We start from the raw sequence: 18269 nt of genomic DNA, 5'->3' as shown, positions 1-18269 counted from the left end.
TAATACTGCCCCCTATATACAAGAATACAACTACTATACTACTGCTCCTATATACAAGAATATAACTACTATAATACTGCCTCCTATATACAAGAATATAACTACTATACTACAGTATATATCAGTTCCTCTATTGGTCATGTACAGTATATATGCCCCAGTAGTGATCATGTAGGTGTTGATATAAACATGGTTCGGGCAGTATTACAGACGATCAGATAACATGACCTCTCTGGGGATTTCTGGTACAAACATTTCCCATGGTGACTGTAATGAACATGACAGTGCCACCCCGGCTATGAATTTTTAATCCCCGACTTCAGAGGCGAATTCTCAGTGTAGGATGAATGTTTGATCTTCTCTGTTCTCCCTAGAATGTGTTCTCTCATATATGAGTGTTAAAAGGAATAATGTCGCTTCCAGTTCTTCTCGGAGTTTAACCCTTCCTAGTCTACATTTTTTGCATAGACGTTAGAGAAGTATAAGCTGAAGCTGTCGATTTAAATGGAACCCTGCAGCCATATGTGTGTGAGGGCCTGACTGTCTACTGGCAAATGTTGGGGAGAGAGAAAAACCGCCCATGCTGGATTTTACCTCTCTGTCCCTTTTGTTCTTGGAGATATAAACCTTTACCAGAGGTGCAGCAACCTTCTTCATTCTCCCCACTGAGAGTACATGCATGCTCGGCTGAGCAGAGCATGCATTTGTAGGGAGGGATTTTGAGAGATAACTGTCTGCCCAACAAGCGCTAAGCCGTCTAAATATTTGTCTGGCTTAAGACCCTTACTCCTAAGTTCTGTAGAAGGCGGCTTCACATGCTATCCATTAAAGGGAGGTGTATGAATGTGGTGAACTACTAGTATTGCATGATAATTGATGCAGTTTTTCCTGAAAGGGAATCTTTCACTAGGTATATTCATCTTAAAAGAGGGCAGCATAAACTAGTGACAGAAATGCTGAACAGATCAGTGTAATAGTGACATAATTTAGTTCAGCCGTTCTCCTAATATGCAGGAGAATAGGATTGTTGCCACACCCCTCCCCCCACCCTCCAGCTGCCAATTGACAGTTGACTGTCTATATACAGTATGGATAGATAACTGCCAATCAGCAGCTGGTGGGTGGAGTTTTCTGCTTCTCATGAATATCCAGGACTATTGAGCTTACGCACATAATGGAGAGGACTACTTATTGTCCATGTTTTTCTCGAGGAGATCTCTGAATCAGCTGCACAGAAAAATGTAAGTGATACATCATTCTGTTTAGCTTCTAAGTCACTAGTTTATGTTACTCTGAGATAGGACACCAAAATCCTACTGACAGAGTCTCTTTAAAGGGGTTGTATAAAATTAGAACTAGGGGTAATTTTGTATTTTTGTTATTATTATTATTGTTAACAGCGCCTCCTTTGTCCATTGGCTGTATTTGGTACTGCAGCTCAGTTCCATTTAAGCACATCAGCTGTCAGCTCACTTCCTCCTGTACCTTTTAAAGTATATTTCTCACCTTCTCAGATTCCCACTAGTGTCCATAGGGGGCAGTGTTGTAGTAATGGAAGGTAGTGGTGGAAAAGTAGAAATTGTTACACGCAACATGTCCACTCAAAAAAACATGGCGCATATATTCTGTATGGGATATGGCATGTAGGGATATGGTATGGCCCCTATAGAGAGTCCAAAGAGAGGTTTGCACTGGGTTAGTTTACATAGGATTGCCTACACTGACACATAGTAACAAACCCTCAGCTGTGCAAACCTTCATTATAATTCCATAACAGTAATGAGTTTGCAGCCAGAGAGAAGACCCAACCTCATCCCCCGGAGCTTTGAACCTGTCTGTAAGGTGAGATGAAAAGACAGAAATGAGAGCCGAGCCTGAACTGTGTGCGCGGGATCCATTTACATACAAATTATACAGCACAGAAAAGATTTATGCAGATTTTGGGATCGGTAATTATAGGGAGACAGTAAATAAATGACATTATAATGAGACAGTTGTGATGGGACTTCTCTTCGATTTCCTTCCTAACCTGTTTACCGCAACTTAGGTTTTTACGGCATCTTATCTGGAGACTTAGGGGGCTGTCAGAAATCAGAGAAAAGTGATAAGAAATTATATTAATGGTTTAAAGGGGAGGGATTCACTACTCATGGGCGGTATCTCCTACTGATGGGTGGGATCTATTAGTCATGAGTGCAACTTCTTACTCATAGGTGAAATATCTTACTCATGGGCGGTACTTACTACTCATGGGTGGGATCTATTAGTCATGGGGGCAACTTCTTACTCATAGGTGAAATATCTTACTCATGGGCGGTACTTACTACTCATGGGTGGCATCTATTAGTCATGAGCCCAACTTCTTACTCATAGGTGAAATATCTTACTCATGGGCGGTACTTACTACTCATGGGTGGCATCTATTAGTCATTGGCCCAACTTCTTACTCATAGGTGAAATATCTTACTCATGGGCGGTACTTACTACTCATGGGTGGGATCTATTAGTCATGAGCCCAACTTCTTACTCATAGGTGAAATATCTTACTCATGGGCGGTACTTACTACTCATGGGTGGGATCTATTAGTCATGGGGGCAACTTCTTACTCATAGGTGAAATATCTTACTCATGGGCGGTACTTACTACTCATGGGTGGCATCTATTAGTCATGAGCCCAACTTCTTACTCATAGGTGAAATATCTTACTCATGGGCGGTACTTACTACTCATGGGTGGCATCTATTAGTCATGGGCCCAACTTCTTACTCATAGGTGAAATATCTTACTCATGGGCGGTACTTACTACTCATGGGTGGGATCTATTAGTCATGGGGGCAACTTCTTACTCATAGGTGAAATATCTTACCTGTGATCGGTATCTACTACTCATAGGTGGGATCTATTAGTCATGGGGGCAACTTCTTACTCATAGGTGAAATATCTTACTTGTACCTGTTAGTCATGGGTGTGATCTGTTAGTCATGGGCGGGGTCTTTTACTTATAAGAGAAATATCTTACCCATTAATGGGAGGTGTAATCTTTTATTTGTAGGAGGTGTTAGGGCCACGGCGGCGTCCCGTGCTCCGGACCGCCGCCGCACCCTCTCTCCCGCATCTGCAGCAGCCGGTGTCCATAGGCAGGGACCCGGCGCTGCTGTTGCTTCGGCCCCGGGGGGCGCCTCACCTCACCGCGCCCCTGTCCGTCGCTGTGCCGGCCGGCGCGTGCGTCCCCGCCTCCAAGGGCGCGCGCGCCGGCTGTCTCAGATTTAAAGGGGCAGTGCGCTCCTAATTGGCCTGTATGTCAATCACTCCCCTATAAGTTCCAGCCCTGCCCCCTTCCAGGTGTTGGAGCCTCTACATGCTTTCCATAGCGTTTGGCCCAGCTCCCTGTTGTTCCTGATTCCTGTCCGCTACCTGGTCCCTAGTCCTTGTTCCTGATTCCTGTCCGCTACCTGGTCCCTAGTCCTTGTTCGTGATTCCTGTCCGCTACCTGGTCCCTAGTCCTCGTTCCTGGTTCCTGCTCCTCTGTTACACTATTGCTCCTGTGTTCAGCCTGTCACCTGCGGTTACGCCTACAGACCTCTGCCAGCACCATCTCCTGCCTACTGCTCCTGCCACGCCTCGCCTGCCGTCACTAGCAACCAAGCCAGGGGTAGCGACCTGGGGGTCGCCTGCCGCAGCAAGTCCTTCCCACCTTGCGGCGGGCTCTGGTGAAAACCAGCGGCCCCTTAGACTCCGCTCCCTGGTGAGGTTAGTGCCATCGCTAGTGACGGTCCAGTGGATCCACTACTCCAGGCGTTACAGGAGGTAATTCTATGGATGGGATCTCTTACTCATGGGCAGGATCTTATATTCATAGGCGGGATTTCTTATTCATGGGTGGAATACAATTATGGCATCCTCTTCATTTCTACTTTACTTGACTCAAACATGATGTTTTGGAGGCTTACAGGCAGTGTTCCCCAACCAATGTTTACCAACTCCAACCATGGGAGGCTGCCACAACCTGCTGGAAGTTGTACTTTTATAACTACTGGTGAGTCACAGGTTGGAAGACACTAAACTGAAGAGAGAGGATCCCCATCCTTGGACCCAAATACAAAGTTTCTAAATTGGAAATGAAGAGGATCCCATAATTGGATACCACCCATGAATAAGACATCCTATCAATCAATATAAGATCCAGCCCATGAATAAGAGATCCCACCCATGAGTAAGAGATCTTACCCAAGAGTAGGAAATTACTCTTACAAATAAGAGATCTCACCCATTATTTTTTTGTAGACTCAAAGGCACTGTTCCCCTACCAAGGACTTTGACTCTTACAAAAGTACAACTCCCACCATAGGAGGCTGTCAGGATCACCATGTTATCCAGGAAGCGACATCACCATGTTATCCAGGAAGCGACATCACCATGTTATCCAGGAAGTGACATCACCATGTTATCCAGGAAGTGACATCACCATGTTATCCAGGAAGTGACATCACCATGTTATCCAGGAAGTGACATCAACATGTTATCCAGGAAGTGACATCACCATGTTATCCAGGAAGCGACATCACCATGTTATCCAGGAAGCGACATCACCATGTTATCCAGGAAGTGACATCACCATGTTATCCAGGAAGTGACATCACCATGTTATCTAGGAAGTGACATCACCATGTTATCCAGGAAGTGACATCACCATGTTATCCAGGAAGTGACATCAACATGTTATCCAGGAAGTGACATCACCATGTTATCCAGGAAGTGACATCACCATGTTACCCAGGAAGCGACATCACCATGTTATCCAGGAAGCGACATCACCATGTTATCCAGGAAGTGACATCACCATGTTATCTAGGAAGTGACATCACCATGTTATCTAGGAAGTGACATCACCATGTTATCCAGGAAGTGACATCAACATGTTATCCAGGAAGGGACATCACCATGTTATCCAGGAAGTGACATCAACATGTTATCCAGGAAGTGACATCACCATGTTATCCAGGAAGTGAAGCCTTGATGCAGTAGTAAGTGCAGGAAAAAAAGGAATATATAGGAATTTGCCATAGAAAGTGTATGTTGGTGATTTGTATAACTTTTGGGGGGCAATACATTACTTTAATAAAAGTTTTTCTCTGGACTTCTCCTTTAAGCTGAAAGCATATACTTGGATAACACAGTCATGTGATGTGAAGTTAATATTAATGTCACATTAATATTTCCCTATTTATGTTCCAATACTCGCAACCGAGTGGGACTTAAGGGGCTATTTATCAGGGTGGTGTGTTGCTCTCCCTATCATGGAGGCACCCCGTGGCAACAGGCGAGAGATATCTGGCTATCCCGTGTTTTGAGACTCGCAACCGAGGCTCCACGGACTCCTGTTTTGCATTATTGAAAATTAGTCAGGTGGGCCTGATATATGGCAGGGGTGAAATGGAGAGGAGCAAAGATTTGATATTCTCTTGCAAGCTGCGGCGTCCCTTCACTCATTGTCACCCCCTTATTGAGTAATGCATAGTGTATGAGCTGCCAAGAGTGAAGAGAGGCAAGTGACAGCTACTCTGCCTGTCACAACTTGCAAAAGCATCAAGTGCTGCAGTAATAATGTAGTACCAGCAACTCCCTCTAGAGGGCAGCAGAGAATCAGCTATTCTAATAATCCTCTTCCTGTGCCACCCCAAAAGTTACAAAGATAGGAAAGTTATACCCATGACTTTAGCTGATGTCTTGTTCTCCTTTGATCGTCACAATAGCATTGTATCATGTATTCACAGGGGTCTGACCGAATTTAATGGGATGTTCTTCTATTCTGTACAAAAATGTCTTTTTAAAGGGCAACTCCCATTACGGATGATATTAACATCAATGATGCGGTAGACTTGCCTGAGTTGAACTTGCTAAGGCAGTTTTCTTTAGGTTGGATGTTTTCTCCCATAATGCCTCAGGAGATACTGCATTGTAGGTTTTCTATTCGCTTAACTATGAGCAACGCTTGCTCGGTATTGCCCCCCTGCTGTGATTAACACTTTTAAAGGGGTTGTTCACCAAAATAGTTTTCTTTCAAATCAACTGGTGTCAGAAAGTGACAGAGATTTGTAATTTACTTCTGTAAAAAAAAAAAACTCCTAATACTTATCAGCTGCTGTATGTCCTGCACAAAATGGTATTCTTTTCAGGACAGATTTTCTATGGGGATTTGCTACTTCTCTGGACAGTTCCTGACATGGACAGAGGTGGCAGCAGAGAGCACTGTGTCACAGTGGAAAGAATACACCACTTCCTGCAGGACGTACAGCAGCTGATAAATACTGGAAGACTTAAGATTTTTTTAAGTAAATTACAAATCTCTGGCACTTTCTGACACCAGTTGATTTGAAAGGAAAAAAATTGGTGAACAACCCCTTTAAGCTTGGTTTATAGGATGATTTGACAGCGACCAATTACTGTTTAGTTATCTATTATGCACAACCAAACAGCGCCCCCTGCAGGGAATACATATTATTATGAGAATAGATCTCATGATACAGAGCATGATCCAATTGCAAAACTACAACTCTCAGCATGCCCGGACAGCCGTTGGCTGTCCGGGCATGCTGGGAGTTGTAGTTTTGCAACAGCTGAAAAGCAACAGGTTGAACAATACTGATTTAAAGGGATAGTCGATCTCTATCTCTACCATATAGCATCAGATACAGAACTTCCTGCATGTAAAGTTTACCTCCAGTCCTGATTCCGCCATCCAGCAGCCGCTCAATGGATTGTGGATGTGACCTATATAAAACACTGCAGAGCCTTCCCAGCCCACTGACAGCAGAGTAATTACCAGTCCTGGGAAGAAGGGATTCCCTAAATGTTTGCTAAATAAATTACCCAGAAGCTCCAATGCCCCGGGTCATGGGGGGGATGGGGTGCAATGATCTTTATTGCAGGAAGGTTATAGCATAATCAACCCCCACTGTAAATCTGGAAAGGATGCCCTGCAGAGATGGGAACGCGATATTAAATACATACGCAGGAAGGAGGTTTATGAGGTGAAGTTCATAAATCTTACATTCTGCCCTGGATGACAGCAGGAAAGAGAAATATACATATATAACTCCTGGCACCTGCAGAAACCCAGAGAAGATAGAGATAGACCCCAAATGACCTTTATGGAAATGCAGCACTCAGGTCCCCGGAGGATGAGATTCCCAGTCACGTATGTAGCCATTGTAATATTAAGAGTATTTACATAAAACTGTTACGGATGAGCTGATCCCTTTTACTCTGCATGTAAGCAAGAATATAATACTGCCCCTTATATACACAAGTATACAATTATATACAAGTATATAACTACTATAATACTGACGCTTATATACATGAATATAACTACTATAATACTGCCCCTTATATACAACAATATACAATTATATACAAGAATATGACTACTATAATACTGCTCCTATATACAAGAATATAACTACTATTATACTGCTCCTATATACAAGAATATACCATAATACTGCTCCTATATACAGGAATATAACTACTATAATACTGCTCCTATATACAAGAATATAACTACTATAATACTGCTCCTATATACAAGAATATAACTACTATAATACTGCTCCTATATACAAGGATATAACTACTATAATACTGCTCCTATATACAAGGATATAACTACTATAATACTGCTCCTATATACAAGAATATAACTACTATAATACTGCTCCTATATACAAGAATATACTACTATAATACTGCTCCTATATACAAGAATATAACTACTATAATACTGCTCCTATATACAAGAATATAACTACTGTAATACTGCTCCTATATACAAGAATATAACTACTATAATACTGCCCTATATACAAGAATATAACTACTATAATACTGCTCCTATATACAAGAATATAACTACTATAATACTGCCCCCTATATACAGGAATATAACTACTATAATACTGTCCCTATATACAAGAATATAACTACTATAATACTGCTCCTATATGCAAAAATATAACTACTATAATACTGCTCCTATATACAAGAATATAACTACTATAATACTGCTCTTATATTCAAGAATATAACTACTATAATACTGCTCCTATATACAGGAATATAACTACTATAATACTGCCCCCTATATACAAGAATATAACTACTATAATACTGCTCCTATATACAAGAATATAACTACTATTATACTGCTCCTATATACAGGAATATAACTACTATAATACTGCTCCTATATACAGAATATAACTACTATAATACTGCTCCTATATACAAGAATATAACTACTATAATACTGCTCCTATATACAGGAATATAACTACTATAATACTGCTCCCTATATACAAGAATATAACTACTATAATACTGCTCCTATATACAAGAATATAACTACTATAATACTGCTCCTATATACAGAATATAACTACTATAATACTGCTCCTATATACAAGAATATAACTACTATAATACTGCTCCTATATACAAGAATATAACTACTATAATACTTCTCCTATATACAGGAATATAACTACTATAATACTGCCCCTATATACAGGAATATAACTACTATATTACTGCTCCTATATACAGGAATATAACTATTATAATACTGCTCCTATATACAAGAATATAACTACTATAGTACTGCCCCTATATACAAGAATATAACTACTATAATACTGCTCCTATATACAAGAATATAACTACTATAATACTGCCTCCTATATACAGGAATATAACTACTATAATATTACCCACTATGTACAAGAATATAACTACTATAATACTGCCCCTATATACAAGAATATAACTGCTATAATACTGCCCCCTATATACAGGAATATAACTACTATAATACTGCTCCTATATACAAGAATATAACTGCTATAATACTGCTCCTATATACAAGAATATAACTACAGTAAGAGAAAATGTAAGCCAGCTCACCTCTGTTAATGCAGATCACTCGGCTTGCACGGATCCACTCCAATGGAAAGCGAGACTTCAATAGAATAAGACAAATGATCCAGCAAACTTGATAATGAAATCCAATCCCATTTATTGCACACATCACCTGGTGGTACAGACGGGCATCAGCCCCCAGCACAGATAACGCAGACACGTTTCGAGTGCAGTATTTGCACTCTTACTCAACTACTATAATACTGCCCCTATATAAAGGAATATAACTTCTATAATACTACCCCCTATATACAAGAATATAACTACTATAATACTGCCCCTATATAAAGGAATATAACTTCTATAATACTGCTCCTATATTCAAGAATATAACTTTTATAATACTGCCCCATATACAAGAATATACTATAATACTGCCCCCTATATACAAGAATATAACTACTATAATACTGCCCCTTATATTCACAAGTATACATTTAAATATGAGACTATAACAACTATAAAACTGCCCTTATATACCAGAATATAACTACTATAATACTGTCCCTATATACAAGAATATAACTACTATAATACTGCCCCATATACAAGAATATACTATAATACTGCCCCCTATATACAAGAATATAACTACTATAATTCTGATGTGTTTTTTATTTAGCCTAGCGGCACTAGTATCAGCCATAGGTGTGAGGTGCAGCACTCTGTTTCTTCCCTGAACCGCATTTTGTTTCTCTCTTTTCTCCGTGTATTGCACTCCTCCTGGTGAGACCCACATGACCGCAATTAGCAGGAGACACCTGAGTGCACATGGTTTTAATCCCTCCTGTTTTTTCCCATTCTGTTTGCTGCAGCTATGGTGAGTGTAATTCCTTATCCAGACTTGTGCTGCTTGGGGGCGACCTTCTCCGCCGGCGGTGCTGGCCGGGTTCTGGTGTGGTGTTTTTGGGTCTGGTCCTGTGGCATGGGGGTCGCAGGGCCGTCCCATGGCCCCCGTTCCCTGGCTGTGCGCGCCTGCGGGGTTGGTGGCCACTGACTGGCACGGTGTGGACTTAGTGTAGGGACCCATGTGTATCAGATACCGGCACGAGGTACATGGGGCAGTATGGCTTGATCAATTCATACACAAAATTCTGATGTGTTTTTTATTTAGCCTAGCGGCACTAGTATCAGCCATAGGTGTGAGGTGCAGCACTCTGTTTCTTCCCTGAACCGCATAACTACTATAATACTGCCCCCTATATACAAGAATATAACTACTATAATACTGCTCCTATATACAAGAATATAACTTTTATAATACTGCTCCTATATACAAGAATATAACTACTATAATACGGTTCAGGGAAGAAAAAGAGTGCTGCACCTCACACCTATGGCTGATACTAGTACCTCTCGGCTGCATAAAAAACATCAGAATTCTGTATGTGAATTGATCAAGCCACACTGCCCCATGTACCTCGTGCAGGTATCTGATACACATGGGTCCCTACACTAAGTCCACACTGTGCCGGTCAGTGACCACCACCCCCGCAGGCGTGCACAGTCAGGGAAGGGAGGCCATGGAACGGCCCTGTAACCCCCATGCCACAGGACCAGTCCCAAAAATGCCACACCAAAACCTAGCCAGCACCACCGGCGGAGGAAGCTGCCCCCAAACAGCACAAGTCTGGATAAGGTATTGCACTCACCATAGCTATCAAAGATAGAATGGGACAGACAGGAGGGATTAAAACCATGAGCACTCAGGTGTCTCCTGCTAATTGCGGTCATGTGGGTCTCACCAGGAGGAGTGCAAAACACGGAGAAAAGAGAGAAACAAAATACGGTTCAGGGAAGAAAAAGAGTGCTGCACCTCACACCTATGGCTGATACTAGTACCTCTCGGCTGCATAAAAAACATCAGAATTCTGTATGTGAATTGATCAAGCCACACTGCCCCATGTACCTCGTGCAGGTATCTGATACACATGGGTCCCTACACTAAGTCCACACTGTGCCGGTCAGTGACCACCACCCCCGCAGGCGTGCACAGTCAGGGAAGGGAGGCCATGGAACGGCCCTGTAACCCCCATGCCACAGGACCAGCAGGAGACACCTGAGTGCTCATGGTTTTAATCCCTCCTGTCTGTCCCATTCTATCTTTGATAGCTATGGTGAGTGCAATACCTTATCCAGACTTGTGCTGTTTGGGGGCAGCTTCCTCCGCCGGTGGTGCTGGCTGGGTTTTGGTGTGGCATTTTTGGGTCTGGTCCTGTGGCATGGGGGTTGCAGGGCCATTCCATGGCCTCCCTTCCCTTACTGTGCACGCCTGCGGGGGTGGTGGTCGCTGACTGGCACAGTGTGGACTTAGTGTAGGGACCCATGTGTATCAGATACCTGCACGCGGTACATGGGGCAGTGTGGCTTGATCAATTCACATACAGAATTCTGATGTTTTATATACAGCCGAGAGGTACTAGTATCAGCCATAGGTGTGAGGTGCAGCACTCTTTTTCTTCCCTGAACCGTATTTTGTTTCTCTCTTTTCTCCGTGTTTTGCACTCCTCCTGGTGAGACCCACATGACCGCAATTAGCAGGAGACACCTGAGTGCTCATGGTTTTAATCCCTCCTGTCTGTCCCATTCTATCTTTGATAGCTATGGTGAGTGCAATACCTTATCCAGACTTGTGCTGTTTGGGGGCAGCTTCCTCCGCCGGTGGTGCTGGCTGGGTTTTCGTGTGGCATTTTTGGGTCTGGTCCTGTGGCATGGGGGTTGCAGGGCCGTTCCATGGCCTCCCTTCCCTTACTGTGCACGCCTGCGGGGGTGGTGGTCGCTGACTGGCACAGTGTGGACTTAGTGTAGGGACCCATGTGTATCAGATACCTGCACGCGGTACATGGGGCAGTGTGGCTTGATCAATTCACATACAGAATTCTGATGTTTTATATACAGCCGAGAGGTACTAGTATCAGCCATAGGTGTGAGGTGCAGCACTCTTTTTCTTCCCTGAACCATAACTACTATAATACTGCTCCTATATACAAGAATATAACTACTATAATACTGCCCCTATATACAAGAATATAACTACTATAATACTGCCCCTATATACAAGAATATAACTACTATAATACTGCTCCTATATACAGGAATATAACTACTATAATACTGCTCCTATATACAAAAATATAACTACTATAATACTGCTCCTATATACAGGAATATAACTACTATAATACTGCTCCTATATACAAGAATATAACTACTATAATACTGCCCCTATATACAGGAATATAACTACTATAATACTGCTCCTATATACAAAAATATAACTACTATAATACTGCTCCTATATACAGGAATATAACTACTATAATACTGCTCCTATATACAAGAATATAACTACTATAATACTGCCCCTATATACAGGAATATAACTACTATAATACTGCTCCCTATATACAAGAATATAACTACTATACTACTGCTCCTATATACAAGAATATAACTACTATAATACTGCTCCTATATACAGGAATATAACTCTTATAATACTGCTCCTATGTACAAGAATATAACTAGTATAATACTGCTCCCTATATACAAGAATATAACTACTATAATACTGCTCCCTATATACAAGAATATAACTACTATAATACTGCTCCTATAAACAGGAATATAACTACTATAATACTGCTCTCTATATACAGGAATATAACTACTATAATACTGCTCCTATAAACAGGCTGCCGAGATGGAGAGGAGATTTGCTGAAAGAGGATACCCCGATACTCTAGTTAAAGAAGCACGTCACAGGGCCAGTATACAGAATAGTAACAAACTTCTGTCATTTTCTACCAAACACAAATCCCTAGACAGGAGGTTTAATTTTATTTTCCAGAACTCCCCCAATAATTTAGCCATACAAGAGGCCATAAAAAAACATTGGCATCTGTTGGAGTCAGACCCCGACCTTAGGGAAATTGCGGAGAGGAAACCATGTGTCTCCTACAGGAAAAACAAAACTATAGCCGATCATTTAAACACCCCCAGCTCACAGGTTAAGAACACTGACTGGTTGTCTCGGACACTGCCCCAAGGCAACAGAAAATGTGGTCAATGCAAGTATTGCACCCAATTGCTAAGTGTATCTTTCATTTGCCTAGGAGGGCATGAGTGTATGATCAGGGATTTCATTACGTGTAAATCCTCTTTTGTAGTTTATGCGATAGTCTGCACCTGTGGGGCGTTTTACGTGGGGAAAACTAAAAGACCTTTATGGGTAAGGTTTAAAGAACATGCCTATTCTGTAAGGACGGGAAAAGGCGTCCCACGCCTTATAGAACATGTACGGACTGTCCATCAAGGCGACACAAGGGACTTGAAGTTTCTCGGACTAGAAAGAGTTAACTCAGTACCAGAGGGAGCTGACAAGCATCAGATGCTCTTGAGAAAAGAGTCTCTCTGGATCTCCCGACTCAACGCTACGGGCCCGCTTGGCCTTAATGAGCGAAATGATTTAAGTGTATTTGTGTAAGATATTGTTTACTTGTTAACACACACTTTTTTCTTGTTGATCACGTGCACGTTACCTGTATATATAGCACACCTCCCATCACATGACGTCATTACCTGGTCGACAAAGGGGGCGTGTCCCCGAAACGGCCGTCCCAGTGCGCGTCCTCACCTCTCCCTCCCCGCTACCCGCGATTCATGGAATAAAGTGAGCTGTCTTATACCGGGTGAGTGCTGTCTTCGTCTACCCTACACACAGCGTATTTCTCTCCTACTGTCTTGCACCCCCGGTGCCCAGCCGTATATACCGCGGTGTATCCTGCATACTCACGGCCGTGGACCCATTGATACTGGAACATTGTCTGGTGGTGCGGGTCAGCTGTTTCTTCCCCTCGCAATTGCATACCTGTCTCTCCACTCAGCACGCCACCCAACCAGCATGGAGATCCAAACGGCAGAGTCTACTCCACCGATGCAGGCTCTACAAGCAGGGAGGGAGGGAGTGGACGCGTTTTTTGCGTCATGTAACGCAAAGGAGTCTGTGCAAGTTATCAGCACAAAGGCACTTGAATACCGCATTTCACATCTAGCGGATCGGGAGACCAGACTGTTCTGGACCATTAACTCCCTAAGAGCTTACGAGGAAAACAACAGAGTCCCGAGAGGCCTGCGGACATATAAGGCACCATCCTTATATCAAGATGACCCAGAATTCATCCACGCCTGGCAGATAGCCCATCAGAAACACGCCATGCACCTTATGTCTATTACACTCCAGCGACACTGCAAGGAGTATGAACTGATCACCACAGACCTATGCAAGGCTAAGCATGAGCTACGCAACAGAGTCTCAGAAGAGCAAGCTAATACCTTCTTTGCGAGACTCGAAACCAAGTTGATTACACTCCAAAACGAGACAAAAGAGAGAAAGAAAGACAAGTTTATGAGAGACAAACTTGATTATGAGACCCAACATGTGTTTGATTGGAGTCAAAAACACAGAAGAGGTCCTCCCAAACGTAAATACATGAGTGATATATACACCACGGAATCTGAATCCAGCGGGTCGGATGAGTATACCAGCAACATGGAGATGAACCCCGCACCCTCCTCAAACTCGTCCCGAGCTGCCCCTTTAGGAGGAAAACCAGAAGGGGGGGCAAGAAGTGGAGGGCAACGAGGAAAAGGAGACAGGAAGAGGAAAAACGTGTCGTGGAGACACTAACCATACCGAATAATGTGATCAACATTTCAGGAACGGATATCCCCCCGGACTGCCTTCAAGTCTTATCCAAGGGACTTTTGGTCTATGTGAGAGTTTTGACCCTGTGGGGTTTGAAATTGACTTGTTTAAAGCCATCAGAAAAGTCAATTTAGTTAAGTATTTCGCTACCAATAAATTCACATCTCAACAGCAGAACACAGTGTCTAGATGCTCCATAGGACCTTTAGGGTTCCAAGCACCTATGGGTTTCAATGCCGAGGAGATCGAGTGCCTGCGGTTTTTAGCGGACATTCCCTCTCCCTCTGACACCCCTCCCACCACCGTAGATTCCAGGTTTACTGGAGGGAAGAAGTCCACGTTGACCCCACAGGTGACACCCGGAGGGCCACTTGACCTATTCCACAAATCCGTACTGAGGGATGTTAGAGCACTTAAATATCCACCTGCATCCATGAATGTCACAGAGAGGGAAAATAGGGCTATTCGCTGGTTGAAGTCACGGCAGGACCTGATAGTACGTAGAGCCGACAAGGGGGGGGGCCGCTGTTAAAATGTCCAAATCATACTACCACACCGAAGCCCAACGCCAATTAGGGGATAGAAACACATACATTGTTTTAAACAAGGACCCTATGACAGGCATACAAGAGGGGCTTAGGAAGTTACTGAGTAAGCACACGAGAGAAGGTGCAGTGGACATAAAATTAGCCGAGAAACTCCTCCCTGATGCTCCCAGACCGCCCAGGTGGTACTTCCTACCCAAGGTGCACAAGTCACTGGAGGTGCCACCTGGGCGACCTATAGTCTCAGCCATTAATTCTGTAACTGAGAGTTTATCTCAGTTTTTAGATTGGCTCCTTAACCCTATCCTCAAGAGTACCCCAACCTACTTAAAGGACTCTAGCGATTTTCTTAAAGTCCTTAGCGACATTACATGGACTGAGGAGTGTGCCCTGGCCTCGATTGACGTGGAAAGCCTCTACACTCGCATCCCACATCCCAATCATTTCAATGATTTCTTATGGGAAAATTTGCTTTGGTATAAGAGTGGATTTGGATTACAAGCACGGTCCCGGAACAAATTATGCTTGTAATCCAAGGCACCACTGTACTTATATTCTCATATATAGTTGTATTCTATGTGCTGGTGTTGGCTGTCACTGTACTCCTGCCTGTGTTATCTATATACTGGTGTCACTTGTTACTGTACTCCTGTCTGTGTTATCTATATACTGGTGTCACCGGTCACTGTACTCCTGTCTGTGTCTTCTATATACTGGTGTCGCCTATCACTGTGCTTCTGTCTGTATTATGTGTATACTGGTGTCACCTATCACTATACTCCTGTCTGTTATCTATATACTGGTGTTACCTGTCACTGTCCTTCTGTCTGTATTATCTATATACTGGTGTCACCTGTCACGGTAGTTTTTTCTTTATTATCTATATACTGGTGTTACCTGTCACCGTACTCCTTTCTTTTTTTATCTATATACTGGTGTCACCTGTCACTTTACTCCTTTCTGTGTTATCTATATACTAATATCACCTGTCACTATACTGCTGTCTGGTTTATCTATATACTGGTGTCACCTGTCGCTGTACTCCTGAGTTATCTATATACTGGTGTCACCTGTCACCAGGGGCGTTGCTAGGGTCCTAAAACATCCGGGGCCCGGGCCCTCTGAGTTTCTCTCCCCCATTTCTCTCCCCCATGCTTTTCTCCCCTTTCTCTCCCCCATGCTTTTCTCCCCTCTTTCTCTCCCCCATGCTTTTCTCCCCTCTTTCTCTCCCCCATGCTTTTCTCCCCTCTTTCTCTCCTCTGTTTCTCTCCTCCATTTCTCTCCTCTGTTACTTTCTCCCCTATTTCTCTCCTCCATGCTTTCTCCCGTTTCTCCCCCCCATACTTTTCTCCCCTGTTTCTCTCCCCCATGCTTTCTCCCGTTTCTCTCCCCCATGCTTTCTCCCCTGTTTCTCTCCCCCATGCTTTCTCCCCTGTTACTCTCCTCTGTTACTTTCTCCCCTGTTTCTCTCCCCCATGCTTTCTCCCCTGTTACTCTCCTCTGTTACTTTCTCCCCTCTTTCTCTCCCCCATGCTTTTCTCCCCTCTTTCTCTCCCCCATGTCTCTCTCCCCCCTTGCTTCTTTCCCCCTGTGCTTCTCGCCCCTTTCTCTCCCCCCGTGCCTGCTCACCTCCTTCTAGATCGCGGCTGCTGCTGTCCGCCTCACCTATCGTAGCGCCCGGAGGTGCTCCTACAACTCAATCAACTCAGAGCGGGAGCGTGGGGCCGCTGCAGTGGGCCGTGGTGCACGCGTTGATTGGATACGTGCACCACGGCCCACCACAGCGGCCCCACACTCCCGGTCTCCGCTGATTGGATGGAGGAGCGTGTCCGGGTGCTGCGGGCGGCCAGTAGGTGAGGAGGAGGAGAGCAGCAGCGGCAATCTGCGAGCCGGATGCGGCCACCAAAAGAGCCACATCTGGCTCGCAAGAGCGGGGCAGAAGAGATCCGGGGCAGCAGGCATTTTATTCGGGGCATGAGCCCCGAATAAAACTGCCTAGCGACGCCACTGCCTGTCACTGTACTCTGGCCTGTGTTATCTATATACTGGTGTCCGCTGTCACTGTACTCCTGTCTGTGCTATCTATATACTGGTCTACACTGTTTCTTTCTGATTCCCTTTAAGTCCAGATCACTGATCTAACTAGGAAGATTTTACTAGAAGCCCGGATCGATCGGCCATCATGAAAGCCATGAGTGCAGGTGGGGTCTATCGGGGTCGGCGTTGCGGACTCTACATGATGATAATGCTCCGGTGATTTATCGCAGGAAATCATAGCGGACAATATTCAAATCTGACAGTAAATGGCTGGAAACCTTCTGGATAGAGATGAAGCTCAATGAGTCTCCAGGGGAGAAGAAGAAAGCCGGGACTGGCCGACAGTAATGTATGATATTGATCGCTGCTATCTCACCGGCAACCAGAAAGATTCCGATGGTGGTTATAGTACGGGAACCAGCTGTGCGGCCACAATTACGCTGCCCCCTCTTCCATCATGTAGATACGAGCCATAAAGTGAGATTTAGGATGCGAGGGACCGGTGGGCATTAGGTAATCTGCACAAAGCCTCTCAGACTGGCACAATGGCGATCGATACCACAGCTACCTGCACTTACATCACTGGCAATTTGCAATATCCTTCGAGGGGAGATGTGAAGTGAGTAAGGGGAAGGGCAAGGAGAGCATTCAGCGGATATCATTAACTAGATCACCTCCTTAGAATAAGAGAATTAAAAGTTTGGGAAGTTTCTAGATTACTTTGTGTTTCAATTCTTCACCGGATCGCTGCCTGCTTTACCGGATCTCTGCCTGCTTTACCGTATCTCTGCTTAATTCGCCAGCTCTCTGCCTATTTCACCAGATCTCTGCTTACGCCACATATTCTCTGCTTACTTCACCAGATCTCTGAGGTGGATCTCTGCTTACTCTGCCGGGTCTCTGCTTACCCCACCAGATCTCTGCTTACTTCACTGAATTGCTGCTTACTCTTCCGGATCTCCACTTTCTCCTCTTGATCTCTGCTTACTTCACCAGATCTCTG

This window comes from Dendropsophus ebraccatus, chromosome 9, assembly GCF_027789765.1.
Source record: "Dendropsophus ebraccatus isolate aDenEbr1 chromosome 9, aDenEbr1.pat, whole genome shotgun sequence".
Taxonomy (NCBI): domain Eukaryota; kingdom Metazoa; phylum Chordata; class Amphibia; order Anura; family Hylidae; genus Dendropsophus; species Dendropsophus ebraccatus.
Note: the sequence above shows the minus strand (reverse complement) of the source record.